This window comes from Macrotis lagotis, chromosome X (genome assembly GCF_037893015.1).
Source record: "Macrotis lagotis isolate mMagLag1 chromosome X, bilby.v1.9.chrom.fasta, whole genome shotgun sequence".
NCBI classification, from domain to species: Eukaryota; Metazoa; Chordata; class Mammalia; order Peramelemorphia; family Peramelidae; genus Macrotis; species Macrotis lagotis.
In genome coordinates this window covers 382,506,475-382,526,106 of record NC_133666.1, presented here as the reverse complement: position 1 = coordinate 382,526,106, position 19,632 = coordinate 382,506,475, and the positions used below count along the sequence as shown (strand labels likewise).

At 36.2% G+C, this 19,632-nt stretch overlaps 1 long non-coding RNA gene across 7 annotated transcripts in view; it reads left to right on the top strand.

Moving 5' to 3' along the window:
- Positions 1-19,632, top strand: part of LOC141497263 (uncharacterized) — a 188,798-nt gene that overhangs the window by 25,659 nt on the left and 143,507 nt on the right. For 2 of the 7 annotated variants that reach the window (XR_012471272.1, XR_012471273.1), the window contains exons 2-5: positions 3,131-3,227; positions 12,328-12,418; positions 13,629-13,792; positions 14,241-14,364. This is a non-coding gene — a long non-coding RNA (uncharacterized LOC141497263). Of the gene's footprint in view, positions 1-3,038; positions 3,228-3,860; positions 4,063-12,327; positions 12,419-13,628; positions 13,793-14,240; positions 14,365-19,632 lie in introns of those variants that run through there. The other 5 variants (XR_012471270.1, XR_012471271.1, XR_012471275.1 and 2 more) reach the window with 3 other exon arrangements.

Sequence of the window (19,632 nt, the reverse complement as noted above, 5' to 3'; positions counted from 1 at the left end):
CTTCTGTTGCTTATAACAACTCTTTTCCTGGTGACCCAATGTGGGAAACTACAGGATTGTTCTGTTAGGGAATGGATTAACAGAAAGTGACATATGAATGTAATGAAATATTATTCTAGCATATGAAATTATGAAATTGATAATTTTAGAGGAACCTGGTTTTAAGAATTGATTTATAGCCAAGTGAGTAGAAATAGAACAATTTATATACAACAAGGATCTCATTATTAAAAAACTTTAGAATTCTGATCAACGCAATGATAATCTATGAGACCAAAAGAATGAAGATGAAAGTTACCACCTGAAAAAGAGGTAATGGACTTAAAATGCAGAAAGAGACATATTTTCATATCTGCTAATGGAGGAATTTGTTTTGCTGGACTTTGCAGCTAGTATTGAAGGATTAATTTTTGGTTATAATTTGCTCAATTGTAAGAAAAGGTAGTAAGGACAGATGAATAAAAATAATTGGTAATTCAAAACAATGAAAAATAAAGTATATTAAAGACATACAAAGGAGGAATTTTCTATGCTTATAGAAAAAAGGTTTTTGCTGTGAGAGATTAAGCAACATGTCTTGTAGGATGTGGCATTTGACATGAATTTTGATAAATGGCTAGGGTTTCAACAGGCCTAGAAAACAGGATGATCAAAGGCAAAGAGTCATATAGATATATATATGTCTGAAGTACAGAAAGTAGTGCGTGAAAAATAGTTAAATGAGACATGCCTAGAAAGGCAAATGGTACCTAAAGGGCATTGAATGCCAGGCAAAAGAAAATGAGATTTACATGGTAACCAGTAGGTAGTCCCTGAACTTTTGTTGTTGTTGTTTAGCAGAGGAGTGATATGACCAAATTTATGTGCAGGGAACATTAATCTGGCATCAGATTCCATTCCCTCCTTTTCCCTCCTCTGAATTCACCAAGGCTTTCTGCAGTCTCTTATCTGTAAATTAAATAAAGCTCTTTGCTTTGGGGCTATTTAAAAGGCCTTTAGTAGGCTTATATAGTATTTCTTTGTTAATAACAAAAACCTAATATGGTCATGTACATAATAATAGTTCACATGTATATTGAAGTTCAGGATAGTAATGATTTCCTAGTATAATGGACCTTTCCTCAATGGAGATCATTAAGCAAAGACTGGGTGATCACTTTTTAAGTATATTGTAGCAGAGATTCCTTCTCTGATATAAATTAAACTTGTTGGCAAAACATCCTTTTCAAGTGAAGAATTTTGTTATGTTTTACAAATTACATTACTCACAATAGCCCTATGACATAGGTAGGGAATATGTTATCTCACATTTGAACAAGCCAAGACTCTTAGAGGTCAAGTGACCTGCCCAGAATCACAGAGTTAGAAAATATTAGTCAAGATGTGAACCTATGTCTTTCAAGGCCAAAGCTAGTGTTCTTTCCACTACACCACCCTTCCTTCCTAATTAATCTCCTGGGGTCATTTAGCCCTCCAAGAATGGTTTTCAAAGGTTTAGAGAGCACTGCTGAAGTAGCTATTATGTTGAAACACAATGTTTTATGGAAATATTGAGGTCTTTGATAACTTTCTGCAATTGTCTCTTACTGAATTAGGGGACTTTTTCTGGAGAGAGTTATTATGATGTCCTGGATCTTCTCTCAGAAACAAAATCAGATCTTCCTTCTGAAAGCTTAAGATAGGTGAAGATTCTTTAGGGTACCAATATGAGTGGTATAGTAGAAAAATGCTGCATTTAGAGTTCAAAGGATTGTGACCTTGAGTAAGTCACCCAAGTTCTCTAGGCCTTAATATCTTCTTCTGAAAAAATGAAGGGGTGAGCTATTTAATTCTTTTTTGTTTGTTTGAGTTTTTTTTTTAGCAAGTCAATGGGGTTAAGTGACTTGCCCAAGGCCACACAGCTAGGTAATTATTAAGTGTCTGAGGTCGGATTTGAACTGGTACTCCTGACTCCAGGGCCGGTGCTCTATCCACTGCACCACCTAGCGATCCATGGGCTATTTGCAATGATATGGAAGGGGGGGAAGGCAAGGGGGAATGAGGGAATCTTTGCTCTCATCGGAGATGTCTAGGAAAGGAAACAGCATATATACTCAATGGGGTATAGACATCTGGAGTAAGAAGGGGGAGATAGGGGGAAGGATAGGGAGATGTGAGTGATGGAGGAGAGGGTAGACCATTGGGGAGAGTGGTCAGATATAACACATTTTCTTTTTTACTTCTTGCAAGGGGCTGGGATTGGATGGCCTGTCCGGGACCATAGGGTCAGGTGGATTCTGGGCCTAAGGGGTGGTATAGGAACTCAGGGCCTCTTGGCCCCAGGGCCAGGGATCTGTCTGCTGCACCACTCAGCTACCCTATAGCAGAGTCAGAGTGAAAGGAGAGAGAAAATATAGTACATGGTAGTGGAGAAATACGAAAGGAGGGACATGCAATCAGCAATGGCAATGGTGGAAAAATAAGGAAGTAACCTTTGTGATGGACTTATAAAGAATGTGAGCTGTTTAATTCTTTAGGTTTTTTCCATTTTTAAATTTATAATCTCTCTATGATATTATGGATTTATGTCAACTGCTTATGTCAGGAAGACTTTAGTTGTGGAAGATCTAGAATGCCTTTCAAATCAATTACTTAAAACTATTTCCCCAAGGAATTCTAATTCATGAACACTTCCATGATACAACTTTATCACACATTAGATAATTCTTCAGAGCAAGTAATTGGAGAGAGAAAAAAGAGAGAGGGGAGAGAGAGAGAGAGAGAGAGAGAGAGAGAGAGAGAGAGAAGAAAGGGAAGAAGGAGAGAGAGAATGGAGGGAGGAAAGAAGGAAGGAAAGAAGAAAAAAGAGAAAGAAAAAAAACAAAGAATCTGATTTAATTCTTCATTTTTGTCCACTTGGAGAAAAAGTAAAGGATAAGGAAGTTTTAGCTAGTAGAATTTTTTGACAATATGATTTAAACTGTAAAGAAAAGTTGTGATTGATCCTAAGGTCATAGTCAGATGTTTTGATCTTTCCAAATTTTTTGGAGCTGGTCTTCTGTTAATCTAAATGAAGATGATAATTTGATCTTTTATTCTAGCATCTCAAAAAAAAAGTTCTACCTTCATCTATTATTTTTGCTACCCACAGGTTATTCCAAAGGTCACTAGGAATTTTCCCAGTTACAACCTAGAACGAAACCCAGGCTTAATGACTTTGGTTCAGCTGCTTCCTTCTCTGAGAAAAGGTAAGATTAGAATGTTCTAGCAGGAAAGACTTAGTCCCAGTTCAGAGGAGATTAGGGAGAAAGAAAACAAAAGGAAGCCTGTTTTTGCAGAGCATTCCTTAGTCTCACCTTGGAAATACTTGAGAATCTCCTGACTGGCTGGTATTGGTGGTATTTGAAAAGCAAATCAAAAATGCTGCTCCTGCAAATATGAATGCCTAAATATTAATCAAAACTAGACTGTAATTCTGCTGAAATGTATGAGATTTTCCAGCTGTCAATCAATGCGGTTCTGACAGTTCTAATGAGATTCTGGCTTCATGTGTGCTTCTCAATAACTTAGGGGCTGAAGCAGGTGTTGTCCTCCTTAAGAGACAACTTGCAGACTGCCTCCCAATTTCTTCCCATCTGGAAGGAAAGAGAGCCCATATAAATTACCTGTCTGAGGGACCAATGAGGGACCAACAGGACCTTCAAAGATAAAGGCTGAATTTCTCCCTTTGGATCAAACCAGGCTCTGGGAGAGTGATAGGTTCCAGGTGGGACCAGGCCCTTAGGAGCTGACAATACTGATGATAGACTAATCAAAGGAAGGTGGAGCATTTGAACTCTGAAAATTTTATTCCTAATTCCAATTTGAAATATCTCCAATAATAGCCATTAGTTAAATGTCTGCTTCAGGTAACAGACCATATTTACTGCCATCTCTCTGGAAGTAATGAAACGCTATTTAAATTAGACTCTTTTCGCTAACAGATCTGAGTGGAAAAGCAAACTCTTTAAGTTTCCTATCATTCTGTAAAGCCTGAAACCATATCAAGTAATCACTTCAAGTCTCACCAGGGAAGAACAGCAGGTAGGAGGCTATTGGGGATTTATGGGCCCACTTAGTTCTATAGGCACAACTAGAGTCATAAAAACAGAAGAGAAAGAGTTCTCCAGCCCTCCAGGGTAAGAAATACACTTTAAAGTCTTTATTTTTATTACCCTTGTGAAAATAAGGCAGTATGGCACCATGTTTAAGGAAGGGACTTAAAACTCTAGGGCTGAAACTTCCAATCTTGTATCCTCCCCTTCAACCCCTCCGGGATTTCATGCAGCTGTCATAATCTCTCTCTCTCTGTTACAGTTTCATTTCTGTAAAATGGGGAGAGCAAAATTCTTTCTGCCTCATCATTAAGGGAGGAACAGTAAATCTGTGGATGCAATGTCCTGAGAAAAGAACCAGGTCTTTTTTGTAGAGATTTTAGGATGACAGAACTGAAAGGGACTGGAGAGGTGACTATATAGGGTACATACACACACACACACACACACACACACACACACACATATATGTGTGTATATATATATATATATATATATGTATATACATACATATATATATTTGACTCTAGTCCTACATTCCAGACTATGTTTCTGTCATCTCTCTGACTTAAATGTAAGCAATCTTCCTTTCTTTTTACCCCTTCCTCTGGGAGTTTGTTCAGTTTTTTCCCAATTGTCCTTGATTCTTCATGACCCCATTTGGATTTTTTGGGGGTGAAGTTACTGGAGTGGTTTGCCATTTCCTTCTCCAGTTCATTTTGCAAATGAGGAAATGGAGGTAAATAGAGTTAAGTGACTTGTCCAGGATTACATAGCTAGTATGTATCTGAAGCCAGATTTCAACTCAGGAAGGTAAGCCTTTCTGCTTCCAGCTCTATTTTTCTGTTATCACCTAGATACCTTTTCTCTGGGAGCCATAATCAAATCAATAATTACATAGATATTAGAAAGGATGTGCCAGCCAACTACCTATTATGACTCCATTAACTATTTCTGGGACTTTCCAAAAGAAAGTATATCCCTTCCTTTTCAGAACTCCTTATATGAGTTGCCTCTCAAATTAGAATGTAAGTTCTTTGAGAATAGGGACTGCCTTGCTTTGTATTTGTATTCCCAGAGCTAAGCACTACTTGGTATATAGTAATCACCTAATAAAGGCTTTTTTAATTAATTCTTTCACCATGTAAAGATGAATAAACCTCCTCTTTACCTCCAAACTACCCTCTTCCAGACTTCCATTCTTTCTATTGAGAGCATCATATCTCTCCAGTCACCTACAATTTCCACCTCATAGTTACTATCATTCTCCATTCCTGCTCAATTACCAAGTGTTATTAATTCTACCCCTAAAAAAATCTCTCCCATCCTCTCCTCACATAGTTACCACCTCAGTTCACATCTCCATCTCCTCTTTCCTAGATTAGTTTCCCTTCCTCAAGTGTCTTTCCTCTCTAATACATTCTCCTTAGGGATGACAAATTAATGTCACTCATCACTCAAGAAGCTTCACTGGTTTCCTTTTGCTTCTAGGTTAAAATACAAATTCCTCACTTTGTCATTTAGAATTTCTCCCTAAAATATAGTTCTGTATTTCCTTTTAATTATCTGTAAACTTGTTTCCCCTGTCCTCCCTCCCCTGAAATTGAATCTAGGTTCCTTTTGAACAGGGTCTGTTTCATTTTTGTCTTTGTATTTCCAGTTCCTAGCACAGAGTATGTGATTAATAAACGTTTGTTGAGTTAATAAAATGTTCATTGGATCAGCTACATATTTCTGATATGTAACTACTTCAACATTTTGCATGAGACTTCAGAGGCTATTTCTCCATAGTACAAGTATAATAAATTTTCATTGACTCAGATAAACTATGAAAAGAGGCCAGTCTGAAATGTCAAAAAGTCTGAATTATATACCATTTGCCAAAACAAAAGAAAACATGGAATTTGATTACTTTCAAATACTTTGGAGCTAGCTATAATAAATATGAATATATTATAATGAGTATATAAATTATTTAAATGTAGATGTATACTTCCAAAAAGTTGGAGGGTACTTAAATAGTTTTTGATCTTAAGTTGATTCAGTCTTAATTTTGGACAGTTGGGTAGTTAGAATACTGATCTTGGAGTCAGGAAGACTCATCTTTCTGAGTTTAACTCTGGCCTCAGACACCTCCTAGCTTTGTGACCCTGGGCAAATCACTTAATCTTGTTTGCCTTAGTTCCTCATCTGTAAAATGAACTAGAGAAGGAAATGGAAGTCACTCCAATAGTTCTGCCTAAAAAAGCCAACAGTTAGGCACTTGAAAAATGACCAAACAACAAAAACAAAATTGAATTTCACTTTGAAAACTTCTTACAGACATTTGCTTATAGTCCATGCTCTATAGGCCATGGCATGAGAAGTATTTTCATTGTTTTTGTTACAGGATTTCTTATAGATCTCATTAGAGGATCTTAGGTCTAGACTTAGAAAGAATCCTAGAAATCACTCTTCATTTTTAAGTAAGGAAACTGAGGTCCTGAAAGAATAAATGACCTCCCAAGGCCATATAGTCTTTTAGAAATCAAGGAGAGTGTGAAATTACTGACTCTTCTTTTCTTTGACACAAACACATACACATAAATAATTATGTAGATATATAAGGTTCTACTAGCTTCAGCTAGCTTAAATAGACTAAAGAGAGTCAATTGTTACATTTTTCAGAGTGAACATTTGCACTTTGGAAATTGACAAATGTCATAAATTAGGACTTGATTTATCATATTGTTGATTATCTAGATTTAAGAAAATGATGGAGAAAATGTAAAAATTTTCCAGATTAAACTTAAAGGTCTGTCTTATAAACATTTTTTCCTCTGGCAAAGCAGCTGTTAAACATTAAACAGCATACTATTGTATATACATAATGAAATATGTATGAATTGAGAGAAATAATTATTGATAACCAATGATCTGGGAAGATCCAAAGTTCTTTTCTTTTTTCTAAAAACTTCACTTCAGTGTTCACTCTCTGAAAGATGTTTATTGATGAGGTTGAATTAACTCTCCTCAATCTTGGTCAGATTCCACTGCCCAGTTTGCTCTACACAGGTTTAGGTTAGGATAAATTATTTGATTAGATTTAGATTGCCCAAGGCTGGGCAATTTAGAAGTAAATGACAAAGTTATATGCCCAGTCCTTCAATAGACTAGATCCACTTCTCATTGAATAATATTCATTGTCTCTCATTAATTGTTAACTGATCAGAGTTGATTGCCACCCTTAGGAACACGCACTCTTCCAAGAGCATATGAACCATGAGCCCATGATTGGTCTTTCGATTCGAGAGTGTCATTGACTCTTTTATTAATAAAATGCTAGCATTATCAATAAAATGATTACGCAGAAACTCTGTCTCTCCAATTTTTTATATGTCACAGAATGTATATATGTGTGTTTCTTTCTGTGTTCACACACATATTCATCTCCTTTAAAATGTATTTCCAATACAGTGACACATGGTCCAGTTGTTATTTAGTCAGCAAACAATAAGGATTTATTATTTGCCCTTCAAGGACCTAAAGCTAAAAAGAAAGGGCAAAACCAATTCCTATCCTCAAATGGCTTCCCTTTTAATGAGCTAGACAACAGGTAAACAAGTAGGTCCATACAAGGTGTAGAAAGACTATTTAGAACATGATCTTAGAAGTGAAGTCACAAGCGTCTGGGGTACTAGGGGAAGGCTTATAGAAAGTTGGAATTTAAGATGAATCTTGAAAAAATTCAGAGAAACTAAGGCACAGAGATAAGGAAAGAAAACATTTCAGCTGATTGCTACTGCAAAGATAGGAGAGATAGAGTTTATGGAGACTACAAAGGTGTGTGAATTCTGTAAAGATAGGAAAAGTCTCAGTTATGAAGAAATTAAAATGCGAAAAAAACTATTTTACATTTCATCTGAAGGTATTAGGAAGCTTTTAATCAACTGGATATGTGGAGTGAGTGATACTGAAGGGTTGAGTTTGATACTTAATTTTTGAGCCTTAAGAAGATAATGGTAAACTCAAAAGCAGTAATGGGGAGATTAAGAAGAGGGGTCTGTTTGGGGAAAAGATAATCAATTCTCTTTTTACCTATGAGAAATCTAGTTTGAGATCTCTATTGGAGATGCAGGGCTGGAATACAGAAGAGAGAGATTAGACTTAGATGTTTAGATCTGGGAATCATCTTTAAGGGGATGATAATTGAATCTTTAGAAATTGCTATCACCAAATGAGATAGTATTGAGTGAAACCAAAAAGGACTCAGGATTGAGCTTTTTTGTGATCATCCCCTATTAGTGGGAATGATATAAATGAAGATCCAGCAAAGGAGATTAAGAAGGAACAGTTTGATAGGCAGGAGAACAAGGGGAGAACAATAACATAAAAGCCTTACAGAAAATATTCAGGAGAATAAAGAGTCAAATGCTGTAGACCAGTTAATAAGGATAGGAAACCCTAAAACATGAGACTTGGAAATAAAGAAATGATTGGTAATTTTGGAAGGAATGTCTTCCTTTGAATTATGAAGATGACAGTTAGACTGCAAGGCGGCCACAAGTGTAGGTGGTTTTCTTAAGGAGTTTAGCCAAGTGGCAGAAAAGAGGTTTAAGATAATGACTAACAGGACTGATCTATCCAATCAAGTTTGGATTGTTTGTTTGTTTGTTTGTTTTTAAAGGGATAGCTTTGTAAACTGCAGGGAAGGATTTAGTAGCTAAAGAGATCACAGCTTAGAAGGAAGGGGGAAATTATTGGGGACAATTGTCTGGAAAAGAAGGGAAGCTTTGGTATTAATGGAGCATGGAAGTGGATTGGCTTTGATAAGGAGATAAGCCTTCTGGTCATGTGAATCACAAGTGAAAGAGGATAGTGAAGGACAGTACCTGAGTGATGTAAGAAGAAAAGAAGGAGGGAGTTCTGGTTGGATAGTAAACTCTTGGTGAATTATTTGATGAAATACTCAGCTGAGAGAGTGGAGGGAGGGGATTCTGTGGGAGACTTGAGGAAATAAGAGAATGTCAGAAATAGTCACTATGGACAGCAGCATAGTAAATCAGATAAGGAAGAGTAGAAAGATTGCTTCACAGTAGGATTAGATAATATACATTTTTAGGACTATATCAGCAACATTTCCTGATTTCCCTCAGTTCTGTATAGCAACACAATGATGAGCAGTGAAGGTGGGTGATGGAAAAAATCTCAAATTGGGCTTTGATAAAGTGTGTTTGGTCATAGGACAAAGGGGCAGGCAAACTTTTAGACGACAAGCATTTGTTTAGGGTTTATTGCCAGACCCTGTTTTAAAGGACTTTAGATACAAATATAAGCAAAAAGAAAACAGTACCTATCTTCAAAGAGCTTACATTCCAATGGAGGGGAAGGAAGAGAAGGTCCTTGCCTGGAGCAATGTTTTGAGGTCTGAAAAGTCTGAGCATAACTGGAAAAGGGGAATGGAAGTTGGTTGACCTGGGTCCAGGAGTGTCGTGAAATCAGTTTGTAACGAGTGAAAACAGATTGTTAAATTTTGGTATGAGCATCTATACCTAAGTTATCAGCAAATCCTATCCAAATGGGGCTGGATTTATTGTTTTGCTGATTGTCTAGATTTAAGGTGTTAGAAAAATGTTAATTGTACAGATTAAACCTAAAAATATGCAGCAGGTTTTTGGAAAATCAATTGTTAAACATTTGCCAGAACACTCCTGTTTGAAGCCCTCCTCAAAATGGAGGATCTTGGAAAGAATTCACTAATGAATAAGGGATTCAAGAATGGAAGGTGACATAGAATTGAACTGATTTGCCAAGAGATTGAGATAGGGAATGGAATGTACCCACTTTGAGATTTATGACCTGGGAAAGAACTGAAGAATGGAATTAATGTAGGTTCTGGTGGAGATGAAGGACAGGGTTGAGGTTAAAGGGTCTAGGAAAAGATGGAATAATAAAATATTATGATCAAATAAAGATATAGAGTTCATGAACATAGAAATGGAGTTCTTATGGTTAATGAGAATTAAGGGAATAATTATCTTTGTTTTCAGCTGAAGTTGAGTATAGGAGTGGATCATGGGAGTAAGGTAAAAAGAGGAACTGGAAAGCAATGAAGTTGGAGGGAGCTTTCAATACACACAATGAAATCCCTTAGTATGAGGATAAGAATTGGGGTAGAAGGACTATGAACTCAACCCCACACTCAGTGAAAAAGGTAGAATGGATATTAATAGATAATATATCTGGATTAAAAAATAAGTTTGGATTGAAATGCTGAGTGATGGTGATCAAAAGAAAGTTTCAACACATTAGTGGGAAGTAAGGCATATTCTCCCCTCTGGGATACATGCTGCCATAGTGAACTTCATTAGCAGGATCTCAAACCTTCATCCTATGGGAAAATCTGATTTCTGGTACCACATGCTCTTTAAACCCTTGTTTTTGGAGTCAAGCCAAATATCTTCTAATCTTCCCACTCTCTTTTTCTTCTTTTTGATCCATTCTACATACCTGCATGCGTAGGTCAGATCATCTCATTCTTCTTTTCACCAAATCTTCAATAACTCCCCATTGTCCATTGAGTACTATCTAAAGTTAGGTTGAAATTAAGGGTTTTCAAAATCTGATTCCAATTTACTTTTTTTCACTTTGATCTCACTCATAACTCTTTGTTCTAGATAAAGTGAACAACTTGTCTCTCTTCTTTTCCTGTCATGATCATATTCCATGTTCTCTCCTCTATGCCCCTGCTCATACTATTTCTCATTTCACAATATTTTTTGAATCCATTCCATATGTTGATATTCTATCTAACTTTGAAAATACTCCTCATATACTTTTCAATTCTATTTGGTATTATGCTTATCTCTATATGTACTCTTATCTACTTTATGAACTCTTTGTCTTCTTGTGTAAAATGACTAAGATGGAAATGTTTTATATGATTGCAGGTGTATAACCTATATTAGATTGCTTACGCTCTCAGGAGGAGAAAGGGAGGGCAAGATAGACTTTGGAATACAAAACTAAAAAAAAGTTTTAATTTTTTTTAACATTTAATTGAGGAAAGATAATATATATCCTGGAGGGCAGATCTATTTTACCTTTTGTTCTTCCTCCCTCTCAACATAACAAATTCCAATAATAAGTGCTTAATAAATGAATTAATTAATATGATTTTAATACTGATTAAATTTCTAACAATGTACTATTTAGACCCAAAAGAAGAATATTTGCATAAAAAGCAACCTATTTTTACAGGTTATTATATTTTCCTTCTTCTTTCTCCCCAGCTTTCTAGCTATGCCCACTGCTTTGGGGGATTAGCAGGACAAAATTATTATCCTTTTTTTCTTTTAAGGCCCTCTTCATCATTAGTGATTATCTTTCTCTTCTATTCAGCTCAGTTTCCACCACCCTCTTGCTTCCCTCTATTGCATCCATTCTTCCTCCAGTCAGTTTAGAAAGGAAAAGATTCTACTGTGCACATCTTTTTTCAGATTACTATGGTGCATATCTTCACTGGTAAACATAGTGTTGTCTCAGGTGAAGAAATGCTCCCACTTTTAATATCTTTACTGGCAAACATGGTTTTGGTTGGTTGGTTCTTGTTCTTTATTATCGAAGAAGACCAAAATTACATCACTATGTTTGAGACAAATTACAATGTGTTCTACTGTGGCTGTTCAGACCAATACAAACTCGAAATGCTCTACTACAGGTTGAGCACAAATAGTCCATGTGAACACCTGGGATGGTACTCTAAACTTATGAATGTCTTGTTTCTTTTGAGCTGCTTCAATTCTGCCTTCCTCATGGAATGTAGCACCCTCATTGGTGAGAGCATGCCCATGCTGGGAGGTCTTGCGCTAGTGTCTCCAATGCTGTACAATCAATTCTAAAGTTCTTTAGTGAGACCTTCAGGGGGTCTTGGAATCACTTTTTCTGACCCCCTTTTGACGTTCTCCGTAAAATAGTTTTTTGGCAAGCATATGTCTGGCATTCTAACAAGTTGTTCAGCCTATCATAGTGGCACTCTCTGTAGTAATGTTGAAATGCCAGGTGGTTTAGCTGGAGAAAGGACCTCAGTGTCTGCCAGGTGATCTTCAGAATCTTCCTAAGACAATTTAAATGGAAGTGATTCAGTTTCCTCATATGGTGCTGGTAGACTGTCCAGGTTTCACAGGCATATAGCAATGAGGTCAGCACAATGGATCTGTAGACCTCCAGTTTGATAGTCAATCTAATACCTCTTCTCTCCCACTCTTTCTTTCAGAGCCTCCCAAATACTAAGCTAACTCTGGTTATGCAAATGTCAACCTCATTGTCAATGTATACCTATCTCCTTAGAAAGGATACTTGCCAAGGTAAGTAACTTGTCCACAGTACTCAAAACTTCTTCAAAAACTTCTCACCAAAAACATGGAGCATATTTATTTAAAAGGGAGTGTTTGGAAAAGGATGCAAACTGAAAACTTACACTGGCTTTTAGAAATAAAACAAAAGAACTGGATGTCAAGTTTTGACGAAGATGTGAAAGAATATTAGAGAGTAGAGAATGGGAAATTTAAAACAAGAGAATTGTTCATTGAATGGGAGACCAACCAGAACCTAGATGAAAATCACGGTGGTTTTTATGAGTGCAAAACAATAAAAGGCTCTTATTTGAGGATGAATTGTTTGTTTTTTGAACTTGAGGATAAGACTTGCAAAACCAGGTTAAAAAGATATTTGCTTTCTCTGTGATCAGCAGGAAGAAAGAGAAATGGGAAGGAAAAAAGGGGCTATGAAAGGGATAGAGAGGTAAGTAGTTTAGTTGGGGCTGGAAGCAGGATGATACCAGGAGTAAACAGGTTTTGGTAATAAGGTTTATTTCCATGTCCCCCTAGAGATAGAGCTGTACTTTGTTACAATCCAAATATCTGTATATATTTTGTACCTTAGTGTTCCCAAAACAAAATAAAATAATTGAATTGCACTTTAGGACAACTTGCCTTAGTGCAACCATGCTAGTAATTTATTACCCATGAACAGTCCAGAGATCATAGGAAATATAAGAAGCTTATGAACCTGAGGTTGTTTAAAGTTCTCAGATGATAGCAGCAAAATCAGGACAGAATGAAGTAATGTTGTTTTCTCAGTTGTGTTTGACTCTGTGAACTTATTTGGAATTTTCTTAGCAAAGATATGCTAAGGAATGCCTTGTCATTTCCTTTTCCAACTCATTTTACAGTTAAGAAACTGAGGCAAATTGACTTGATCACAGTAAGAGGATTCAAGCCTGTTGTTTCATCATGATACTTCCTTTTTTATTTCAAATCTTTCTTTCCCTTCATGGCTTATGTAGCTTGTGCTCCATTTGAGTGGTTAGGGCACATTTCTCATTCAGCCTCAGACGCTTATTACCTGCATGACCTTGAACAAGTCACATCACTTCTGTTTGCCTCAGTTTCCTCAAATGTAAAATGGAGATAAAAAGAGCATCTATCTCATAGGGCTGTTATGAGGATCAAATACCTGGCACATTGTAAGCACAATATAAATGCTTATTCCCTTTTCCTTTCTCTTTTTTTTCAGTTCAAAGACAAGAGTTCATCTGAAGAACTAACCAGGCTTAACTGATTAATGTCAATCTACAAACATTTATTACCTGCCCAATATGTGCCAGTCACTGTGGTAGAGATACAGGATAAAAAAAACCCCAGATATCATTGGAATCATACATCACACCTTCAGGAAAGGTATTTATATTTTTAAAAGATTATCTATAGAATATGCTTTAATCCAAAAGAGGAAAAAGGACAGTGAGGGGTCTAGGTGTTTGCAGGTCTACAAGCTTGGGGGACAGGAGCATTTTTTGAGCAGTAGCCTGTTTTTTTCCACTTCTCCAATCCCTCCTTGGAATGGCACAATCCAGATGGACAATGTCACAATAACATATAAAGAGGTGCCATCAACATTCACTCAAACACCTGACCCTAACAATATCTCCTGTGTGCCTGTAAAAAGCGAGGATAAAGTAGAAATGTCAAGAGGAGCTCTGACTGACTCCATTCATGGGACTCTTAGCAGTTGTTCTGCCTCTGGCCATTTTCAACCCCCAAACTGAGTCCCTACTGAGCTATATTTAGAAACCTATGAAGAGAATTGTGTGCTGGGTTTTGAAAAGATATATTTTGCTTTAATTAGACATATGTCCCAGATGTCCCCTGGTGCTGACAGCTCTGTCACTCTGGATTTTCTTTTGGATGGCACAGGAAGGAGAATTGACTACAAGCTTCTTTTCCTTTCTCCTTTCATTTAGGATCATTGGGTGAGTTGACTTTTGCTCTTGGTGGAGATTCAAGTCATATTCAGCACGGGCTTTACCAGCATCTTCTTGCTTTTCTTTTTTTAAACCTTTTATACTATTTGTTTTCAACAGCAGGAGCTATCACCTGCCTCGGAATGACAACCAGGGATGGCTGTAACCTCTATGATTGTAATCCTGTTCTATCTAAGTTTTGCATCTCTTCCAGCTCTAGCCCAGAGTTCTGAGCAAAGTAGATGCTAGAATTTGAGAATTGGAAGGAACTTCCACTATAACCTAGTTAAACAACTGAAAAAGGGAAATCTCATTAGGCATAGTCAAAAAGTGGTCATTAAACCCTTGTTCAGGAAGACTCCAAGGGGGGAGAGTCCACTGAATTCACTGTTGAACAGCTCTAATGTGGTAAAGAAACTTTCCCATATATATCAGATCTAAGTTTTGCTCTGCTTCTCCACTCATCATTCTTGTTTCTGCCCTCTAGGGACAGAGAATGAACTGGTTTTCTTCTGAATGACAGATAGTTGAACAAATCAATCAGTTCTCTTCTGAGTCTTCTCTTCTTTAGGTGCAACATTCCTTGTTTCTTCAAGCAACCATAATGTAACATGAATTCAAAACCCATTTTTGTGGAATCTGTATTTTTAGACTGTGGCAACTAGAACTGAACCCAATATACTAGATGAGGTTTGATGAGGGCAAAGTCCAGAGGGAATTTTTATTTGTTTTTTATTTTTTAATTCCTGGAAGCTATTCCTCTCATTGCTTTCCAGATTTGCATTAGAGTTTTTGTCTACGATATCAAACTACTGACTCATATTAAACTTTTAGGCCACCAAAATTTTAGATTTATTTTTGATCCTATAGTATACTTCCCTCCCTAAGTTGTTATCTAACCATACCTTCCCTGTCTCATTCTTGTCAAGATGAATTTTTGTACCAAAGTGTAAAACTTTACATTTATCTCTTTTAAATTTCATCCTATTAATTCACTCAATATTCTAGTCTGTTAAGTTCTTTTTGGATTCTGACTTTCAACCACTGTGTGAGCTATAATTCCTATCTTAATGTCATTTACAAATCTGATGAGCATACCCTCTATGCTTTTATTCAAGTCCTTGATAAAAATGTGTTAAACCATGACTGTTAATTTGACTAGAGTGACTTGAAAATTCTGCAATATTCCTTCTACAAACTGAAGACAAATTTTGATGAAAGACTAGTTGAAAACCATTGTGGAAAGTATTTGTTCATCCTCCAGAAAGTGTTAACCTGGTGAGAGATGGTGCCAATGTCTACTCTGTTAATTTCCAAAAAGGTTTTCTCACCTACTTTAAATCTCATCTCTAATTCATACTTTATATTTTTTCCTGTGATCTTATGTATAGGTTTGGGGGTATAGTTTCCTTGATTGAAGTTTGCATCCTAAATAAGCATTCACATATGGGACTACCTCTGCCTTTTGTTTTTCATTAAGGTCTTCTATGCACCCTGCACATCAGCCAAACTAGACTACCAAATATGAATTATGTTCTCTTGCTTCCTTATATTTATTCATGTTGTTTTCTATGCAAGGAATAAGCTCTTCCCTCCCTTCAGCTGTTGACTTCCTACTCAGATATCTTTCAAAATCTAATTAAAATGCCATTTCCTCTTTGAATCTTTAACAGATCCCCTGAATGACCTCATATAGCACTTTGCTTGATAACTCCCTAATGTACTCATATGATTGCTATATGTATTGGTATCTTCTTTGCTTTCCTTTTCCCCCAAAGATTGCATATGTTTCATGAAGGCAGATACTATGTCCTAGGTAAATTTTTTATTTCCTTATGCACCTAGTGTAATGCTTTACCTAATAAATTTGAAATGTTGTTGGTTTTCACACATTAGGTACCTAATAAATTTAAGTTGATGCTGATGATGATAATGAAACTGCTGATGATGAAGATGATGATGATGATGTTGATGATATTTAAAGCAGTTTCCTGATACTTCATAAAAGTACTCCTCTTACCTTAGGAGAAATTGAGAAATATAATTATCACTTAATTAAGAGAGGTTCAGGAGATGTTTGGTGTTCATTTATTTGCATCATTTTTTTGAGGGAGCATTTGTCATGGCATTGTTTCATCCAAAGGTATGTTGGATTTATTGATTCATGAGTTCTGAAACTCATTATTTTTGTTTATATCTGGTCTTCATTGTCAATCGTTAAGTGCTTGGCTAAAGAGATCTGGTCTGTTTTTCTAAATCTCAAATAATAAGAACAATAATTATAGCAATTATTATTGATAATAATGCTATTTGAATATTGAATATTATATGAAAATGAATAATATTTTTGATTCTATCTTGTAATATTGTTGTAAGGAAGGAGTTTTATAAATATTGAAGGACAGAATGAATAGTATTATCTTCATTTGACAGCTATGAAAATTGAGGCTCAGAATCATGAAGTTATTTGCTCAGATCATATTAATAACAAAACAAGGTATTTTGATTTCTGTTCTACCATATGTCTTCAAATATTCTTTCCTTTTGAATAGATAATGAACTTTTTCTTATGGCAATAGGAAAGTAGGAAAATAGAATAGTCTTCTGAGATATATGACCACTTTGCTTGTAGACACCAGTTTTGGAACAAGAAGTGATACTCATGTAGCCCAAGAGGAGAGGTAACCTATCTATTATTATACTGTTGTTAGTTTTCTCTGTGTTGCTTAATGATAAGGAATATTCAAGATGACAGCAAACAACTTGGCTTTCAGGGACGGGGAAGAGACTGCTTACTTTAGCAGAAAGAATCATGTTAGCCTTAAAAAAGTTCTTTCTTTGATGGAACTGACCATAGCTAGGTGGTCAGGTAGCTGGTGCTAAGTTGCTTTGAGGCTGTTACTTAGGAAATCTGACACTTTGTGCTTAGATACCTATTTCTTCGATACGGTCCCTTCCTGAGTGATCGCCTACACACGTGGTAGTTCCATGAGCTGTAGTTAAAGGATTATCTAGGAGGTGATCTTCCCCATTGCTGGCAGAGCTATTGAAAGGAAGTGTCAGGTGGCAGAGAAGATAGATTTAAAGTCCATAGTTTGCAGAAAATGAGTCCTAAGGGAAACAGTGTGTCCAAAACATATTATTTTTTGAATGATTCGTGATTAGCTCCTGCAGAAAAACTGCAACCTTTGATGATATTCTGTTGCCAAAACAAATGATGGGTAATTCCTGGGGAGGAGAGGTGAAAGGTATTGGATTAAAAAAAATTTTTTTCCCTACTTCTCACTTCTTGAAACAAAGACTATCAAGTCTGATTGACTCCCTTTTTTACTTAAAAAATAGTTATTTCTAAGTGTTTTATTAATGTAGACTGAATATCCTAGAAGTATGAGTAAGTCATTTACTGATGATTGGAATGGTTGTCTACCCTAGGAGTACAGTGAGTTCCATCCCCAAAACTGGTTATTTTCTTACATGGGTCAGACCTTTTCAAGGGTCATAGGTTTGGATAACAAAATTGGAGTCACACTAGAAAAAACTAAAAAAAAAAAAACCCAGATCTGTCATTTCATTGGCATAAAGCATGGATTCTTAACCTTTTTGTGTGTGTGTTATGAACCTCTTTTTGAATCTGGTTAAACCCTGTAGTCCTCAGAAAAAAGTTTTTTAAAAATTATTAATCAAAAGAATGCTAAATTTGTGAAAGGTTAGTGGAAAAAAAGTTTTCACTCTCTGAAACCCATCCATGGTACCTAGGTTAAGAAGATCTGGTGAGGAAAAGACCTCTATTAATACAGATAGTCTCTAACTATAACTAATACTAAGAGATAGTCCTATAAAACCTAGGTGTAATGAGAAGTTAAATGACTAACCTAGAGTCAAACCATCAATATTATCAGAGGAGTCTTCAGAGGCTTTCTCTTTATCCACCGTTGCCTCCCAGCACGAGTACTTTAATTATTTTTCTTTTAAAATTTGAAGATCCACCCAATCTAAATTATTTTTTCCTCTGTTTTTTCCTAATTTTTTTCCCTGGTGTGTGTGTGTGTGTGTGTGTGTGTGTGTGTGTGTGTGTGTGTGTGTGTGTTACAGGGAAGAGAGTAGGATTTAGTTACCTTTCCTCAAGGTCCACATCAGGCTAAGAAAGTCAACAGAAGAGAAATGAAAAGAGTTCTTTATAGAACAAGTTTTCCAGGCAGGAAACGGTCAGTGGCTATGTGTGTACAATGCTCTCCCGTTTTTAAAAGTTGAGCTGAAGATCAAGTTACACAAGAAGATGACTATTCTATTTTATGCCCCATATTATGAAGACTGAAAACATAGGAGCAGTTTTGTGGCATCATCAAATAAAACTAACTACAAAATTATTAATAATAGTTATTGATTATATAACATGATAATTAGTTAAATAATCTTCCTATGCAAATAGATGAAATTAGAATCTTAGACTCTTAAGACAGATCAATCAGTTAGACAGTGGATAAGGATTTTTTAACTGTCTATTGTGTGCCAGGCACAGTGCTAATACAGAAGGCAATCAACGATCATTACCCACAAGAACTCACAATTTGATGGGGGGTCACAACATTCAATCAATTATGTATAAAAGATCTATATATAGGATAAATAGGAAATAATCAACCAAGGGAAAAACACAATGGAATTATGAATTCCTTTCTAAAACCTCCAGAATTTTTTCCACCCTAGCCAAGTCCCTTCTTAGTTCTCCAGTCCAGATCTATTCATACCCCCAATTCCCTTTTCATTATTTCTGTTCTAGGATTCATAGCACATAGTTTTACAAGTTAAAGATCGTCAACAATTTTCTTCTTAAGTCTCCTTTGTTTTTTCCTCAAACATTTTAACACCTTTAAAGACTCTATATTTTCCTCTTCACTCTTTAATTTTTAATTTCTGGACCTGGCTTATATTTGATTCACAAACTGTCTTCAAGAAGGAGCAATTTAGGGAAGAGGGTACAATGAGAATGGGCACCTTAATTTCTGGTATCTGTGAATTAGAGGGCTGATTGAGTGGGATTGAGGACTGGGGAGGGAAGACAGGGATATAGTAAAACAAGGAAAGAATAGGAAAAGCAGGTCTGTACTAGACCAGGATGGATTTCAGGTCCTGGGTATTTGACTGAAAGGATTTGCTTTTGGAAGCTAGTAGGTGTAAGATTCAAGCTGCTATAATTATGTCGGCCCCTGGTTTGTACTGTTAGGGAAACAGCGAGACAAATGATTGATATGCTGGCCTGTTACCTCTCAGTGAATC